This window comes from Anomaloglossus baeobatrachus, chromosome 1 (genome assembly GCF_048569485.1).
Source record: "Anomaloglossus baeobatrachus isolate aAnoBae1 chromosome 1, aAnoBae1.hap1, whole genome shotgun sequence".
Lineage (NCBI taxonomy): Eukaryota > Metazoa > Chordata > Amphibia > Anura > Aromobatidae > Anomaloglossus > Anomaloglossus baeobatrachus.
Window position 1 is genome coordinate 154,849,714 of NC_134353.1, and position 19,408 is coordinate 154,869,121.

Genomic DNA, 19,408 nt, shown 5'->3' on the forward strand with positions numbered 1-19,408 from the left:
GATTGGCTTTCAAAAACCCTTTTATCCGAACAGTTCCTCCGTAAACGGAGGAACTGTCCTTTAGGGATCCCCTTCCTCATGTGGAAGGGATGACAGCTCTCCCACATGAGGAGAGAGTTGGTGGCTGTGGGTTTACGGTAGGTTGAGGTGGAGATCTCACCATTCCCACTTTTCTGGATAAGAATGTCCAGGAAGGGGAGATTGTCTTCCCCAATGACATGTGTAAAGGTGAGCCCAATATCATTTTGATTAAGGCCCGCTACATAGTTAGACAGTTCAATCCTCGAACCTGTCCATACAATCAGTATGTCATCTATGTAGCGGGCCCATATCTCAAAGTTAGATGTAAATTCTTCCATCCCTTCCACAAAAATCCGCGTCTCCTCCCACCAACCCAGGAACAAATTGGCGTAAGAGGGAGCACATGGGCTCCCCATAGCCGTGCCCCTGAGTTGGTGGTAGATCCGCCCATCGAAGGTGAAGATATTTCTCGTCAAACAAAACTCCAAAAGTTTCAGAACGAATCTGTTGTGTTCCCTAAACTGACAACCCCGCGTATTCAGAAAGTAATCCACCGCCTCGAGTCCCTTCGTATGGGGAATAGAGGAGTAGAGAGCTTCAACGTCCACACTTCCAAGAAGAGTGCCCTCACTAACTGATATCCCATCTAATTTCCTCAATAGGTCTGGTGTGTCTTTCACAAAAGAGGGTAGGGCTGCAACAAATGGCTTAAGAATTCTATCCAAGTATGTTCCACAGTTTTGGGTCAGGTTGTTGATCCCAGAAACTATTGGCCTACCCTTCAAAGGGCAAAGGCCCTTATGAACCTTTGGTAGGCAATAGAAGGTCGCCATTGTTGGTTCTTTTGGGAGAAGGAACTCATACTCAGTTTTACTGATTACTTCAGACAAGAGGCCCTCATCCAGGATACCTTTAAGTTCACTCAAGTATTGTTTTGTTGGATTTGCAAGGAGTCTTTCATATCCAGTCCTGTCATTCAGGATCTTAATACACATTTCCGCATACTGGTCAATGTCCATGACAACCACATTGCCCCCTTTGTCCGAGGGTTTGATGACAATGTGGTTGTCATGTTCCAGTTCTCTCAAAATCCCCATCTCTTCCTTCGTGAGGTTGTATGGTGTATAAAGAGAGGATTGAGAGATGGATTTAATTTCACGGGTGACAAGTTCCTCAAATACATCAATTGCCGATTGATCCCCCGAGGAGGGAGGAAATTTCGTGCTCTTATTTTTTAGATCAGTAAAAGGTCCCCTGCCCTGAAGACTGGGGTCCATAGTACCGATGCTTTCCAACAAGCGTATGTCTGGTAAAAGGTCAGGTGGAATATCAAGATCCTGACACAGTCTGGTATCTTGACGCAAAAAATGTTTCCTCCACCTGACCTTCCGCAGGAATAGATTCAGGTCTTTGATGGCTTCAAAGGTGTCAAAATTAGAGGTGGGGACAAAAGACAGCCCCCTCTTAAGGAGTTCAATCTCCATGCTACCCAGAGTTTTTTTAGACAGGTTAATGACCTGTACACTGGAGGTTAACTCCTGGGCTGCTGGAGCCGGTTCCTGAGGGGATAGGGTTCTAAAAAAGGGCTCAACGGTAAATTACCTCCCCTATCACCAGATCTGGAGCCTCTTCTTCCTCTCCCTCTTCCCCTTCCTCTATTCCTGTTATTCCTCTGTCTCCTATAATTGTCACTATCTGAGAAATCAGTATCCGTAGAGGATGGCTCACATTCAGTCAGTTGACCAGGCAGCTGGTTACTAACTACCTGATAGGCCCGATTATCCTTGAAATCAGAGTAGTCCCCTCATATATTGCTTATGTTTCCTCTCTTTTAGTCTGTATTGGAAACGTTCCAATTCGTCCTTCAGTTTATTCTCTTTGGTGGTGAAGTCAGATTCACCTGAAAACTTTTTAGTTATGTCGATACTTTCCTTTAATTTGTCATCCAGCTGGGAGAGGTTAGCTCTTTCCTCCTCCAACATCAATTGCATCAATCGTATTGAGCTGTTGGTTGCTTCTCTCTCCCAGTTGGTGACAAAATCTGGATTTCTGTATCTAGAACCCGCCGTGAGGTGAATACGGAGGCCACGTGGGACTATGCCCGCCTTGATGTAGCTCTCTAAACTCTTCACCTCCCACCAAGATACCACCTGGTCCTTATACACCTGTGTTAGTTCCTTAAATGCCACTCCATAGGAGGGGGTATATCTCTTTTGTACAAATCCTTGGTCAGAGAATATTTGTTGTGCTTCAGCCAGCCAATCATCAGTATTTAGTCCAGTAGTCAAAAAACCTGCCATACCTCGTTTCTATATAGTAATGTCAGCAAACCTCAAACAGAGGGAGGCCACTTATCAAATAATAGTGAATATAGCAATAAGAGGCTAAAATTTAACTTTTAATTCTAAAATATTAAAAGCCCAAGAGGGGTACATGTAACCATGAAACTCTCCAGTGCTCTGGGATCTCAGATAATAACTTATCGTAGCACAGGGAGTCAATAATGTATAACAAACATAACAAAAAAACACAAAATACATAAATGATAAATTGAGTAGATTATATCCACCCGTGGGACAGTGGTCCGCCTACTAGGGAAGAAAAAAATAATCAGAAAAACTCAATATACCTAAATCAAGAGCTAGATGTTGGTCCTCAGTGGAAAGACCAACACAAATGCTATTGCTCAATATGCAAATAAATGGGAACAATCTCACCCATGTTCAGTGGTCTAGGGCAGCTCAGGATCTCCTCCGTGTGGGTCCTCTTTATGTCATCAGGTTGTCACTGACCCTACATAAACCTAGGAGATTAATTTAGCCTGTTGCCCAAACTTCTGTCCTGACAAGGACAGACCACAGCTGGCCCTCTCTATATACCCCTACACCGATCCTAGCCACGTCCCGACGCGTTTCATCATATAAGACTCATCAGGGGACTCCGGTGTTTAGATAGAGGCCAGAGGTCCTAAGCCCTCGCTCCCAGAATAACATAAGGGAACCAGAGCCTCAGTGATAGAGGGTATATAAATGGTAACAGTCCAATAGGGATTATAGACCAATTAAGAGACTCACCAGTGGTGATTCAGTTACGCAGGTGGATCCATATCTAATATGATACATATTAATGTCCAATGATGACGCCGCCTCCTGCACCAACCTCGTGTACACTTGGAACGCAAACAGCATCCACGCTAAGATCCCATAGAGCACTTCCGGTCTCGCGACGATAAGCCGGAAGTGCGTCATATCGAGATCGGGACCATCGTTACAAGCTAGTGCGCACGCTCCAAGCCACAGGCACAGGGCGGCGTTCAATTCGCCTATCGGAAATGAGGTGACGCGATCAGGAGGTGGTGGGAGTGGCAGGTACGTCATACAGACATCAAACCACCCACCGCCCATCCAGTGAGATCACGGATCATGATGACACGCCCTACACTCCCAGTGCCCAGAATGCACGTAGGGGAACAGACCCCGGTCCACTACACATCTCGTGCACCGGATCGAATCCCAGTCTCACATTGCAAACAATAAAAGGCACAAAAACACCATCGTCAGGATGGGGGCACCATGCAAATCGCAGTGCCCATACCCCAATAACAATAACAGAACCCGACAGATGGGAAGTACCACATTAGCACATAAAGGAGGGGATCATGGGGCAGGATCACATTGCTGGATGCACCTATCCGAAAATCACCACATATCTTAGTATGAGTCGTCCTAATAAACTTATTCAGTGTATTCGGCTTTCATCACACATAAAATTATAGTCATGTTACCCAGGTGTTACAAATGTGTACAAATCCAGGGTTCCACATATATAGAGGGATTAATCACTGTATTCACTGTCCCTCCAAGACTATACAGGTTACATTTACTTCAAAAGATTGGTCAAGGTTATCATTGGCTGGTAATTCTCCTAATGTCTAGATAAAGCTGGCAAATTGAAGCTGTTCATTTAGGCCCCCCGGAGACGAGGTGCCTAATCTAAATATCCATTTCGTTTCCTGTTGGAGAACCCGCCTGTCCCAGTCGCCACCCCGCTTTGGTCTGGGGACGACATCAATACCCACAAAACGGATAGCCGTAGGATTGCCACCATGTTTAGCCCAAATGTGTCTGGCTAGTGGTTTGTCCCTCTTGTGTTCGATGTCGCCAAGGTGGTCTCCAATTCTTCGCCTAAATTCGCGGATCGTTTTCCCCACATACTCTAAGCCACAGTTACAGGTAGCTTTGTAAATCACTCCTTGAGTGCGACAATTTATGAAATGACGTATTTCAAAGTTCCTGTCCAGCACCATACTTCTGAACGTTTTCCCAACTTCCAGGTAGGGGCATGCTATGCATTTAGAGCATCTAAAGCAGCCTTTCACCTCCCTGGACAGCCAATTAGTCTCCTGGTGTCGTTCAAAGTGGCTATGCACCAGCCTGTCACCAAGGGATCTCCCTTTTTTGTAGGTGATCAGTGGTCGTTCAGGCAAGGAGGGGCCCACATCTCTATCCATTAAAAGAATAGGCCAATGGTTCTCCAGTATTTTACGGATTTCAGTTGCTCCGTTATTGAAAGTTGTGATGAAGCGAGAGAAACCATTCTGCTCCAATGGCTTCTCCCGGTCCATCAACAATTCCATTCTGGGGGTGTTTTTTGCTTCATTATAGGCTCTCTTGAGAATTTCCCCAGGGTAGCCCCTCTCTTTAAAACGATCACGGAGCTCCCTTGATTGGCTTTCAAAAACCCTTTTATCCGAACAGTTCCTCCGTAAACGGAGGAACTGTCCTTTAGGGATCCCCTTCCTCATGTGGAAGGGATGACAGCTCTCCCACATGAGGAGAGAGTTGGTGGCTGTGGGTTTACGGTAGGTTGAGGTGGAGATCTCACCATTCCCACTTTTCTGGATAAGAATGTCCAGGAAGGGGAGATTGTCTTCCCCAATGACATGTGTAAAGGTGAGCCCAATATCATTTTGATTAAGGCCCGCTACATAGTTAGACAGTTCAATCCTCGAACCTGTCCATACAATCAGTATGTCATCTATGTAGCGGGCCCATATCTCAAAGTTAGATGTAAATTCTTCCATCCCTTCCACAAAAATCCGCGTCTCCTCCCACCAACCCAGGAACAAATTGGCGTAAGAGGGAGCACATGGGCTCCCCATAGCCGTGCCCCTGAGTTGGTGGTAGATCCGCCCATCGAAGGTGAAGATATTTCTCGTCAAACAAAACTCCAAAAGTTTCAGAACGAATCTGTTGTGTTCCCTAAACTGACAACCCCGCGTATTCAGAAAGTAATCCACCGCCTCGAGTCCCTTCGTATGGGGAATAGAGGAGTAGAGAGCTTCAACGTCCACACTTCCAAGAAGAGTGCCCTCACTAACTGATATCCCATCTAATTTCCTCAATAGGTCTGGTGTGTCTTTCACAAAAGAGGGTAGGGCTGCAACAAATGGCTTAAGAATTCTATCCAAGTATGTTCCACAGTTTTGGGTCAGGTTGTTGATCCCAGAAACTATTGGCCTACCCTTCAAAGGGCAAAGGCCCTTATGAACCTTTGGTAGGCAATAGAAGGTCGCCATTGTTGGTTCTTTTGGGAGAAGGAACTCATACTCAGTTTTACTGATTACTTCAGACAAGAGGCCCTCATCCAGGATACCTTTAAGTTCACTCAAGTATTGTGTTGTTGGATTTGCAAGGAGTCTTTCATATCCAGTCCTGTCATTCAGGATCTTAATACACATTTCCGCATACTGGTCAATGTCCATGACAACCACATTGCCCCCTTTGTCCGAGGGTTTGATGACAATGTGGTTGTCATGTTCCAGTTCTCTCAAAATCCCCATCTCTTCCTTCGTGAGGTTGTATGGTGTATAAAGAGAGGATTGAGAGATGGATTTAATTTCACGGGTGACAAGTTCCTCAAATACATCAATTGCCGATTGATCCCCCGAGGAGGGAGGAAATTTCGTGCTCTTATTTTTTAGATCAGTAAAAGGTCCCCTGCCCTGAAGACTGGGGTCCATAGTACCGATGCTTTCCAACAAGCGTATGTCTGGTAAAAGGTCAGGTGGAATATCAAGATCCTGACACAGTCTGGTATCTTGACGCAAAAAATGTTTCCTCCACCTGACCTTCCGCAGGAATAGATTCAGGTCTTTGATGGCTTCAAAGGTGTCAAAATTAGAGGTGGGGACAAAAGACAGCCCCCTCTTAAGGAGTTCAATCTCCATGCTACCCAGAGTTTTTTTAGACAGGTTAATGACCTGTACACTGGAGGTTAACTCCTGGGCTGCTGGAGCCGGTTCCTGAGGGGATAGGGTTCTAAAAAAGGGCTCAACGGTAAATTACCTCCCCTATCACCAGATCTGGAGCCTCTTCTTCCTCTCCCTCTTCCCCTTCCTCTATTCCTGTTATTCCTCTGTCTCCTATAATTGTCACTATCTGAGAAATCAGTATCCGTAGAGGATGGCTCACATTCAGTCAGTTGACCAGGCAGCTGGTTACTAACTACCTGATAGGCCCGATTATCCTTGAAATCAGAGTAGTCCCTCATATATTGCTTATGTTTCCTCTCTTTTAGTCTGTATTGGAAACGTTCCAATTCGTCCTTCAGTTTATTCTCTTTGGTGGTGAAGTCAGATTCACCTGAAAACTTTTTAGTTATGTCGATACTTTCCTTTAATTTGTCATCCAGCTGGGAGAGGTTAGCTCTTTCCTCCTCCAACATCAATTGCATCAATCGTATTGAGCTGTTGGTTGCTTCTCTCTCCCAGTTGGTGACAAAATCTGGATTTCTGTATCTAGAACCCGCCGTGAGGTGAATACGGAGGCCACGTGGGACTATGCCCGCCTTGATGTAGCTCTCTAAACTCTTCACCTCCCACCAAGATACCACCTGGTCCTTATACACCTGTGTTAGTTCCTTAAATGCCACTCCATAGGAGGGGGTATATCTCTTTTGTACAAATCCTTGGTCAGAGAATATTTGTTGTGCTTCAGCCAGCCAATCATCAGTATTTAGTCCAGTAGTCAAAAAACCTGCCATACCTCGTTTCTATATAGTAATGTCAGCAAACCTCAAACAGAGGGAGGCCACTTATCAAATAATAGTGAATATAGCAATAAGAGGCTAAAATTTAACTTTTAATTCTAAAATATTAAAAGCCCAAGAGGGGTACATGTAACCATGAAACTCTCCAGTGCTCTGGGATCTCAGATAATAACTTATCGTAGCACAGGGAGTCAATAATGTATAACAAACATAACAAAAAAACACAAAATACATAAATGATAAATTGAGTAGATTATATCCACCCGTGGGACAGTGGTCCGCCTACTAGGGAAGAAAAAAATAATCAGAAAAACTCAATATACCTAAATCAAGAGCTAGATGTTGGTCCTCAGTGGAAAGACCAACACAAATGCTATTGCTCAATATGCAAATAAATGGGAACAATCTCACCCATGTTCAGTGGTCTAGGGCAGCTCAGGATCTCCTCCGTGTGGGTCCTCTTTATGTCATCAGGTTGTCACTGACCCTACATAAACCTAGGAGATTAATTTAGCCTGTTGCCCAAACTTCTGTCCTGACAAGGACAGACCACAGCTGGCCCTCTCTATATACCCCTACACCGATCCTAGCCACGTCCCGACGCGTTTCATCATATAAGACTCATCAGGGGACTCCGGTGTTTAGATAGAGGCCAGAGGTCCTAAGCCCTCGCTCCCAGAATAACATAAGGGAACCAGAGCCTCAGTGATAGAGGGTATATAAATGGTAACAGTCCAATAGGGATTATAGACCAATTAAGAGACTCACCAGTGGTGATTCAGTTACGCAGGTGGATCCATATCTAATATGATACATATTAATGTCCAATGATGACGCCGCCTCCTGCACCAACCTCGTGTACACTTGGAACGCAAACAGCGTCCACGCTAAGATCCCATAGAGCACTTCCGGTCTCGCGACGATAAGCCGGAAGTGCGTCATATCGAGAGCGGGACCATCGTTACAAGCTAGTGCGCACGCTCCAAGCCACAGGCACAGGGCGGCGTTCAATTCGCCTATCGGAAATGAGGTGACGCGATCAGGAGGTGGTGGGAGTGGCAGGTACGTCATACAGACATCAAACCACCCACCGCCCATCCAGTGAGATCACGGATCATGATGACACGCCCTACACTCCCAGTGCCCAGAATGCACGTAGGGGAACAGACCCCGGTCCACTACACATCTCGTGCACCGGATCGAATCCCAGTCTCACATTGCAAACAATAAAAGGCACAAAAACACCATCGTCAGGATGGGGGCACCATGCAAATCGCAGTGCCCATACCCCAATAACAATAACAGAACCCGACAGATGGGAAGTACCACATTAGCACATAAAGGAGGGGATCATGGGGCAGGATCACATTGCTGGATGCACCTATCCGAAAATCACCACATATCTTAGTATGAGTCGTCCTAATAAACTTATTCAGTGTATTCGGCTTTCATCACACATAAAATTATAGTCATGTTACCCAGGTGTTACAAATGTGTACAAATCCAGGGTTCCACATATATAGAGGGATTAATCACTGTATTCACTGTCCCTCCAAGACTATACAGGTTACATTTACTTCAAAAGATTGGTCAAGGTTATCATTGGCTGGTAATTCTCCTAATGTCTAGATAAAGCTGGCAAATTGAAGCTGTTCATTTAGGCCCCCCGGAGACGAGGTGCCTAATCTAAATATCCATTTCGTTTCCTGTTGGAGAACCCGCCTGTCCCAGTCGCCACCCCGCTTTGGTCTGGGGACGACATCAATACCCACAAAACGGATAGCCGTAGGATTGCCACCATGTTTAGCCCAAATGTGTCTGGCTAGTGGTTTGTCCCTCTTGTGTTCGATGTCGCCAAGGTGGTCTCCAATTCTTCGCCTAAATTCGCGGATCGTTTTCCCCACATACTCTAAGCCACAGTTACAGGTAGCTTTGTAAATCACTCCTTGAGTGCGACAATTTATGAAATGACGTATTTCAAAGTTCCTGTCCAGCACCATACTTCTGAACGTTTTCCCAACTTCCAGGTAGGGGCATGCTATGCATTTAGAGCATCTAAAGCAGCCTTTCACCTCCCTGGACAGCCAATTAGTCTCCTGGTGTCGTTCAAAGTGGCTATGCACCAGCCTGTCACCAAGGGATCTCCCTTTTTTGTAGGTGATCAGTGGTCGTTCAGGCAAGGAGGGGCCCACATCTCTATCCATTAAAAGAATAGGCCAATGGTTCTCCAGTATTTTACGGATTTCAGTTGCTCCGTTATTGAAAGTTGTGATGAAGCGAGAGAAACCATTCTGCTCCAATGGCTTCTCCCGGTCCATCAACAATTCCATTCTGGGGGTGTTTTTTGCTTCATTATAGGCTCTCTTGAGAATTTCCCCAGGGTAGCCCCTCTCTTTAAAACGATCACGGAGCTCCCTTGATTGGCTTTCAAAAACCCTTTTATCCGAACAGTTCCTCCGTAAACGGAGGAACTGTCCTTTAGGGATCCCCTTCCTCATGTGGAAGGGATGACAGCTCTCCCACATGAGGAGAGAGTTGGTGGCTGTGGGTTTACGGTAGGTTGAGGTGGAGATCTCACCATTCCCACTTTTCTGGATAAGAATGTCCAGGAAGGGGAGATTGTCTTCCCCAATGACATGTGTAAAGGTGAGCCCAATATCATTTTGATTAAGGCCCGCTACATAGTTAGACAGTTCAATCCTCGAACCTGTCCATACAATCAGTATGTCATCTATGTAGCGGGCCCATATCTCAAAGTTAGATGTAAATTCTTCCATCCCTTCCACAAAAATCCGCGTCTCCTCCCACCAACCCAGGAACAAATTGGCGTAAGAGGGAGCACATGGGCTCCCCATAGCCGTGCCCCTGAGTTGGTGGTAGATCCGCCCATCGAAGGTGAAGATATTTCTCGTCAAACAAAACTCCAAAAGTTTCAGAACGAATCTGTTGTGTTCCCTAAACTGACAACCCCGCGTATTCAGAAAGTAATCCACCGCCTCGAGTCCCTTCGTATGGGGAATAGAGGAGTAGAGAGCTTCAACGTCCACACTTCCAAGAAGAGTGCCCTCACTAACTGATATCCCATCTAATTTCCTCAATAGGTCTGGTGTGTCTTTCACAAAAGAGGGTAGGGCTGCAACAAATGGCTTAAGAATTCTATCCAAGTATGTTCCACAGTTTTGGGTCAGGTTGTTGATCCCAGAAACTATTGGCCTACCCTTCAAAGGGCAAAGGCCCTTATGAACCTTTGGTAGGCAATAGAAGGTCGCCATTGTTGGTTCTTTTGGGAGAAGGAACTCATACTCAGTTTTACTGATTACTTCAGACAAGAGGCCCTCATCCAGGATACCTTTAAGTTCACTCAAGTATTGTTTTGTTGGATTTGCAAGGAGTCTTTCATATCCAGTCCTGTCATTCAGGATCTTAATACACATTTCCGCATACTGGTCAATGTCCATGACAACCACATTGCCCCCTTTGTCCGAGGGTTTGATGACAATGTGGTTGTCATGTTCCAGTTCTCTCAAAATCCCCATCTCTTCCTTCGTGAGGTTGTATGGTGTATAAAGAGAGGATTGAGAGATGGATTTAATTTCACGGGTGACAAGTTCCTCAAATACATCAATTGCCGATTGATCCCCCGAGGAGGGAGGAAATTTCGTGCTCTTATTTTTTAGATCAGTAAAAGGTCCCCTGCCCTGAAGACTGGGGTCCATAGTACCGATGCTTTCCAACAAGCGTATGTCTGGTAAAAGGTCAGGTGGAATATCAAGATCCTGACACAGTCTGGTATCTTGACGCAAAAAATGTTTCCTCCACCTGACCTTCCGCAGGAATAGATTCAGGTCTTTGATGGCTTCAAAGGTGTCAAAATTAGAGGTGGGGACAAAAGACAGCCCCCTCTTAAGGAGTTCAATCTCCATGCTACCCAGAGTTTTTTTAGACAGGTTAATGACCTGTACACTGGAGGTTAACTCCTGGGCTGCTGGAGCCGGTTCCTGAGGGGATAGGGTTCTAAAAAAGGGCTCAACGGTAAATTACCTCCCCTATCACCAGATCTGGAGCCTCTTCTTCCTCTCCCTCTTCCCCTTCCTCTATTCCTGTTATTCCTCTGTCTCCTATAATTGTCACTATCTGAGAAATCAGTATCCGTAGAGGATGGCTCACATTCAGTCAGTTGACCAGGCAGCTGGTTACTAACTACCTGATAGGCCCGATTATCCTTGAAATCCGAGTAGTCCCTCATATATTGCTTATGTTTCCTCTCTTTTAGTCTGTATTGGAAACGTTCCAATTCGTCCTTCAGTTTATTCTCTTTGGTGGTGAAGTCAGATTCACCTGAAAACTTTTTAGTTATGTCGATACTTTCCTTTAATTTGTCATCCAGCTGGGAGAGGTTAGCTCTTTCCTCCTCCAACATCAATTGCATCAATCGTATTGAGCTGTTGGTTGCTTCTCTCTCCCAGTTGGCGACAAAATCTGGATTTCTGTATCTAGAACCCGCCGTGAGGTGAATACGGAGGCCACGTGGGACTATGCCCGCCTTGATGTAGCTCTCTAAACTCTTCACCTCCCACCAAGATACCACCTGGTCCTTATACACCTGTGTTAGTTCCTTAAATGCCACTCCATAGGAGGGGGTATATCTCTTTTGTACAAATCCTTGGTCAGAGAATATTTGTTGTGCTTCAGCCAGCCAATCATCAGTATTTAGTCCAGTAGTCAAAAAACCTGCCATACCTCGTTTCTATATAGTAATGTCAGCAAACCTCAAACAGAGGGAGGCCACTTATCAAATAATAGTGAATATAGCAATAAGAGGCTAAAATTTAACTTTTAATTCTAAAATATTAAAAGCCCAAGAGGGGTACATGTAACCATGAAACTCTCCAGTGCTCTGGGATCTCAGATAATAACTTATCGTAGCACAGGGAGTCAATAATGTATAACAAACAGATACAGAAATCCAGATTTTGTCACCAACTGGGAGAGAGAAGCAACCAACAGCTGAATACGATTGATGCAATTGATGTTGGAGGAGGAAAGAGCTAACCTCTCCCAGCTGGATGACAAATTAAAGGAAAGTATCGACATAACTAAAAAGTTTTCAGGTGAATCTGACTTCACCACCAAAGAGAATAAACTGAAGGACGAATTGGAACGTTTCCAATACAGACTAAAAGAGAGGAAACATAAGCAATATATGAGGGACTACTCTGATTTCAAGGATAATCGGGCCTATCAGGTAGTTAGTAACCAGCTGCCTGGTCAACTGACTGAATGTGAGCCATCCTCTACGGATACTGATTTCTCAGATAGTGACAATTATAGGAGACAGAGGAATAACAGGAATAGAGGAAGGGGAAGAGGGAGAGGAAGAAGAGGCTCCAGATCTGGTGATAGGGGAGGTAATTTACCGTTGAGCCCTTTTTTAGAACCCTATCCCCTCAGGAACCGGCTCCAGCAGCCCAGGAGTTAACCTCCAGTGTACAGGTCATTAACCTGTCTAAAAAAACTCTGGGTAGCATGGAGATTGAACTCCTTAAGAGGGGGCTGTCTTTTGTCCCCACCTCTAATTTTGACACCTTTGAAGCCATCAAAGACCTGAATCTATTCCTGCGGAAGGTCAGGTGGAGGAAACATTTTTTGCGTCAAGATACCAGACTGTGTCAGGATCTTGATATTCCACCTGACCTTTTACCAGACATACGCTTGTTGGAAAGCATCGGTACTATGGACCCCAGTCTTCAGGGCAGGGGACCTTTTACTGATGTAAAAAATAAGAGCACGAAATTTCCTCCCTCCTCGGGGGATCAATCGGCAATTGATGTATTTGAGGAACTTGTCACCCGTGAAATTAAATCCATCTCTCAATCCTCTCTTTATACACCATACAACCTCACGAAGGAAGAGATGGGGATTTTGAGAGAACTGGAACATGACAACCACATTGTCATCAAACCCTCGGACAAAGGGGGCAATGTGGTTGTCATGGACATTGACCAGTATGCGGAAATGTGTATTAAGATCCTGAATGACAGGACTGGATATGAAAGACTCCTTGCAAATCCAACAAAACAATACTTGAGTGAACTTAAAGGTATCCTGGATGAGGGCCTCTTGTCTGAAGTAATCAGTAAAACTGAGTATGAGTTCCTTCTCCCAAAAGAACCAACAATGGCGACCTTCTATTGCCTACCAAAGGTTCATAAGGGCCTTTGCCCTTTGAAGGGTAGGCCAACAGTTTCTGGGATCAACAACCTGACCCAAAACTGTGGAACATACTTGGATAGAATTCTTAAGCCATTTGTTGCAGCCCTACCCTCTTTTGTGAAAGACACACCAGACCTATTGAGGAAATTAGATGGGATATCAGTTAGTGAGGGCACTCTTCTTGGAAGTGTGGACGTTGAAGCTCTCTACTCCTCTATTCCCCATACGAAGGGACTCGAGGCGGTGGATTACTTTCTGAATACGCGGGGTTGTCAGTTTAGGGAACACAACAGATTCGTTCTGAAACTTTTGGAGTTTTGTTTGACGAGAAATATCTTCACCTTCGATGGGCGGATCTACCACCAACTCAGGGGCACGGCTATGGGGAGCCCATGTGCTCCCTCTTACACCAATTTGTTCCTGGGTTGGTGGGAGGAGACGCGGATTTTTGTGGAAGGGATGGAAGAATTTACATCTAACTTTGAGATATGGGCCCGCTACATAGATGACATACTGATTGTATGGACAGGTTCGAGGATTGAACTGTCTAACTATGTAGCGGGCCTTAATCAAAATGATATTGGGCTCACCTTTACACATGTCATTGGGGAAGACAATCTCCCCTTCCTGGACATTCTTATCCAGAAAAGTGGGAATGGTGAGATCTCCACCTCAACCTACCGTAAACCCACAGCCACCAACTCTCTCCTCATGTGGGAGAGCTGTCATCCCTTCCACATGAGGAAGGGGATCCCTAAAGGACAGTTCCTCCGTTTACGGAGGAACTGTTCGGATAAAAGGGTTTTTGAAAGCCAATCAAGGGAGCTCCGTGATCGTTTTAAAGAGAGGGGCTACCCTGGGGAAATTCTCAAGAGAGCCTATAATGAAGCAAAAAACACCCCCAGAATGGAATTGTTGATGGACCGGGAGAAGCCATTGGAGCAGAATGGTTTCTCTCGCTTCATCACAACTTTCAATAACGGAGCAACTGAAATCCGTAAAATACTGGAGAACCATTGGCCTATTCTTTTAATGGATAGAGATGTGGGCCCCTCCTTGCCTGAACGACCACTGATCACCTACAAAAAAGGGAGATCCCTTGGTGACAGGCTGGTGCATAGCCACTTTGAACGACACCAGGAGACTAATTGGCTGTCCAGGGAGGTGAAAGGCTGCTTTAGATGCTCTAAATGCATAGCATGCCCCTACCTGGAAGTTGGGAAAACGTTCAGAAGTATGGTGCTGGACAGGAACTTTGAAATACGTCATTTCATAAATTGTCGCACTCAAGGAGTGATTTACAAAGCTACCTGTAACTGTGGCTTAGAGTATGTGGGGAAAACGATCCGCGAATTTAGGCGAAGAATTGGAGACCACCTTGGCGACATCGAACACAAGAGGGACAAACCACTAGCCAGACACATTTGGGCTAAACATGGTGGCAATCCTACGGCTATCCGTTTTGTGGGTATTGATGTCGTCCCCAGACCAAAGCGGGGTGGCGACTGGGACAGGCGGGTTCTCCAACAGGAAACAAAATGGATATTTAGATTAGGCACCTCGTCTCCGGGGGGCCTAAATGAACAGCTTCAATTTGCCAGCTTTATCTAGACATTAGGAGAATTACCAGCCAATGATAACCTTGACCAATCTTTTGAAGTAAATGTAACCTGTATAGTCTTGGAGGGACAGTGAATACAGTGATTAATCCCTCTATATATGTGGAACCCTGGATTTGTACACATTTGTAACACCTGGGTAACATGACTATAATTTTATGTGTGATGAAAGCCGAATACACTGAATAAGTTTATTAGGACGACTCATACTAAGATATGTGGTGATTTTCGGATAGGTGCATCCAGCAATGTGATCCTGCCCCATGATCCCCTCCTTTATGTGCTAATGTGGTACTTCCCATCTGTCGGGTTCTGTTATTGTTATTGGGGTATGGGCACTGCGATTTGCATGGTGCCCCCATCCTGACGATGGTGTTTTTGTGCCTTTTATTGTTTGCAATGTGAGACTGGGATTCGATCCGGTGCACGAGATGTGTAGTGGACCGGGGTCTGTTCCCCTACGTGCATTCTGGGCACTGGGAGTGTAGGGCGTGTCATCATGATCCGTGATCTCACTGGATGGGCGGTGGGTGGTTTGATGTCTGTATGACGTACCTGCCACTCCCACCACCTCCTGATCGCGTCACCTCATTTCCGATAGGCGAATTGAACGCCGCCCTGTGCCTGTGGCTTGGAGCGTGCGCACTAGCTTGTAACGATGGTCCCGCTCTCGATATGACGCACTTCCGGCTTATCGTCGCGAGACCGGAAGTGCTCTATGGGATCTTAGCGTGGACGCTGTTTGCGTTCCAAGTGTACACGAGGTTGGTGCAGGAGGCGGCGTCATCATTGGACATTAATATGTATCATATTAGATATGGATCCACCTGCGTAACTGAATCACCACTGGTGAGTCTCTTAATTGGTCTATAATCCCTATTGGACTGTTACCATTTATATACCCTCTATCACTGAGGCTCTGGTTCCCTTATGTTATTCTGGGAGCGAGGGCTTAGGACCTCTGGCCTCTATCTAAACACCGGAGTCCCCTGATGAGTCTTATATGATGAAACGCGTCGGGACGTGGCTAGGATCGGTGTAGGGGTATATAGAGAGGGCCAGCTGTGGTCTGTCCTTGTCAGGACAGAAGTTTGGGCAACAGGCTAAATTAATCTCCTAGGTTTATGTAGGGTCAGTGACAACCTGATGACATAAAGAGGACCCACACGGAGGAGATCCTGAGCTGCCCTGGACCACTGAACATGGGTGAGATTGTTCCCATTTATTTGCATATTGAGCAATAGCATTTGTGTTGGTCTTTCCACTGAGGACCAACATCTAGCTCTTGATTTAGGTATATTGAGTTTTTCTGATTATTTTTTTCTTCCCTAGTAGGCGGACCACTGTCCCACGGGTGGATATAATCTACTCAATTTATCATTTATGTATTTTGTGTTTTTTTGTTATGTTTGTTATACATTATTGACTCCCTGTGCTACGATAAGTTATTATCTGAGATCCCAGAGCACTGGAGAGTTTCATGGTTACATGTACCCCTCTTGGGCTTTTAATATTTTAGAATTAAAAGTTAAATTTTAGCCTCTTATTGCTATATTCACTATTATTTGATAAGTGGCCTCCCTCTGTTTGAGGTTTGCTGACATTTCTAAAGCACTGTGGAATTAATTGCACAAGATAAGCAATAAAAATAAATATTTGTCATGAGAGGTGGGTGATATAAAATATGAGTAACGATAAAATAAATATTGGGTCTACAACCATTTTTACTAGGGACAGATCAATAACTGAACTGCTCTAGTAACCTACATATCATTCCCTTTTAAGAATTCACTTGAAGAGCACCGGCTAGGTCATCGTCAGTAATCTACAACTCTATAGACAATACAGAACCACCAAGGGAGAAGGGACAGAAGCATCGCCTAAAACCAGGCATAGAGATTTAAAGGGAATCTGTCACAATGTTCTTGCTATGTAATCTAAGGCGGGCTTTGCACATTACGACATCGCAAGCCGATGCTGCGATGTCGAGTGCGATAGTCCCCGCCCCCGTCGCAGATACGATATCTTGTGATAGCTGGCGTAGCGAACATTATCGCTATGCCAGCTTCACATGTACTCACCTGTCCTGCGACCGTCGCTCTGGCCGGCGACCCGCCTCCTTCCTAAGGGGACGGGTCGTGCGGCGTCCCAGCGACGTCACACGATAGGCGGCCAATAGCAGCGGAGGGGCGGAGATGAGCAGGAAGTAAACATCCCGCCCACCACCTTCCTTCTCATTGCAGCCGGGAGGCAGGTAGGAGATGTTCCTCGCTCCTGCGGCTTTACACACAGCGATGTGTGCTGCTGCAGGAACGAGGAACAACATCGTACTTGTCGCTGCACCGGCATTATGGAAATGTCGGAGAATACACCGATGATACGATAACGTTGCTTTTGCGCTCATTCATTGTATCAAAAAGGTTTTACACACTACGACATCGCAAGTGACGCCGGATGTGCGTCACTTTCGATTTGACCCCACCGACATCGCACCTGCGATGTCGTAGTGTGCAAAGCCGCCCTAAGAGTAACATGGTGTAGGGGCTGACCTGATTCCAGTGATATGTCACTTACTGGGCAGGAGTTTTGATTAAATACTGATTTATCTGCTGTAGATCTACCAGTTCTGAGCTCTGTATAACCCCACCCACACCACTGATTGACAGCTTTCTGTTTACACTGTGCAAAAGCAGAAAGCTGCCAATCAGTGGTGGGGGCTGGGTTGGACTACCTTGCAGCAGGCCAAAAAGTCCTCTAGTGATCTTCTATTGTTAACAGTGATTTTATCAAAACTACAGCAAGCAGCTCAGTAACTGATACATCAGGGTCTCTGCTTCTATATAATGTGCTCTCAGATTAAGTAGCAAAAACCTGGTGACAGTCCCTTTAAAGGAGACCTGTCGCTTACCTTAATGTCATTTTTTATGTGATGGAAATGCTACTGTTCTGAATATGAAGACAAGGTAGTTTGCTACAGAATAGTTTTGGGGGCTACGCCCACTTGGCTAACAAGACCAGATTTTTGTAAAGGGAAAAGTAGGACATAGCTCAGGTACAGAGAGGAGCAAGAATAAAAGAAAAACAGCATCACCAGATTCAGGAGAACGGTATTTATGTCGCGGGCGGCGGGGCGCCGCTGCTGCGCTCGCTAACGCTCGGGTCCGGCGCTGCTGCGGCTGCTGCTCAGTGGCTCGAGCGGTGGGCCGGATCTGGGGACTCGAGCGGCGCTCCTCGCCTGTGAGTGAAAAGGGTGGTTGGTTTGGGGGATTTAGTCCGTGACGCCACCCACGGGTTGTGGTGAAGATGGGCACCACCGCTGCTGGTGACGGGGATCCCGGGAGCGATGGTAGGGAGCAGCTGGGATGTTGTTGTCCCCCTCCGTGGGTAGGGGTCGGTGGTCCTGGGGCCCAGTGGTGTGACAGGGAGGCAGGGTTGGTGAGGTGCAGGGTTGCAGGGACAGCGCGGCATGGCGCCGGATGGCACGGGTGTACTCACTCAGCAAGAGATGCACAAAGTCCTCGGTAAACCAAACGGCTGGATGGACGGGTCCCGCAGCAGGCTGCAGTGTCTCTCCCCGGACAGGTGATGGCGGCTGTCTTTCCCTGCACCTTTGTGTTCTGTTTTGACTACGATGGATCCCCAACGGTAGTCTGCTCCCTGGTGTATGGATGCCGGAGGAGCCCGTTTGCCCGCAGGCGCTGGCCCTTGGGTCTCTAGCCTTAGGCGGTAGCTGTATACCCTCACGGTGCGGACGGTTGCCTTCTAACGGGTCTTTGGCTGTTAGGAAACCCCTGGGGTTCCTGTCACACTCGGATTTGACTGTTGACGGTGACTCCAAGCCTAGTCGGGGTCCGATGGCCCTGCCTGTGTGTGCTGGCTTCACTTCGCTTCCCGGTCGGTACCGGCGGGTCACCGCCCGACCCCGGTCCTACAGTTCCGGGTCGATTCACCACTCCTGCAGACGGCCACCATCGTCTGCCAACCTTTTTGTCAGTGTATGGGACACAAACCCAGACACTCTTCACTTTTCTCCTCTCACTTCAACCTCCTCCACTGAACTCCAACTTCTCACTGACACTTTTCCCGCCTCCAGGCCTGTGAACTCCTCGGTGGGCGGGGCCAACCGCTTGGCTCTGCCCCACCTGGTGTGGACATCAGACCCTGGAGGGAAGCAACAAAGGTTTTGTGTTTGGCTAATGTTACTGTCTAGTGGGGGTAGGGGTGTGTGTGTGTTACCTGTGACGACCTGGCTAGTCCAGGGTGCCACATTTATAACAGGTGAAAAATGACATATATTTAGCAGGTCACAGGTCCTTTAAGTAGCATTCAGGACCGGGACCGAATTATTATGGTGTTCACTTCCCAAACCTGAAAGAAGAAAGTAGGAAAATACAGGCGATATAGAGATTTAGGATATTTAGTAACTGGATATTAAACCATGTATATAACATTTTACATCCAGTGGGATCTCATATATGCAGAAGTCATCTTAACATATATTCCTG

At 46.3% G+C, this 19,408-nt stretch overlaps 1 protein-coding gene across 1 annotated transcript in view; it reads left to right on the forward strand.

Annotated features, from left to right (window-relative positions):
• The window catches only part of LOC142309097 (uncharacterized), a 234,679-nt gene that overhangs the window by 192,279 nt on the left and 22,992 nt on the right, over nucleotides 1-19,408 (forward strand). The window lies entirely within an intron of this gene.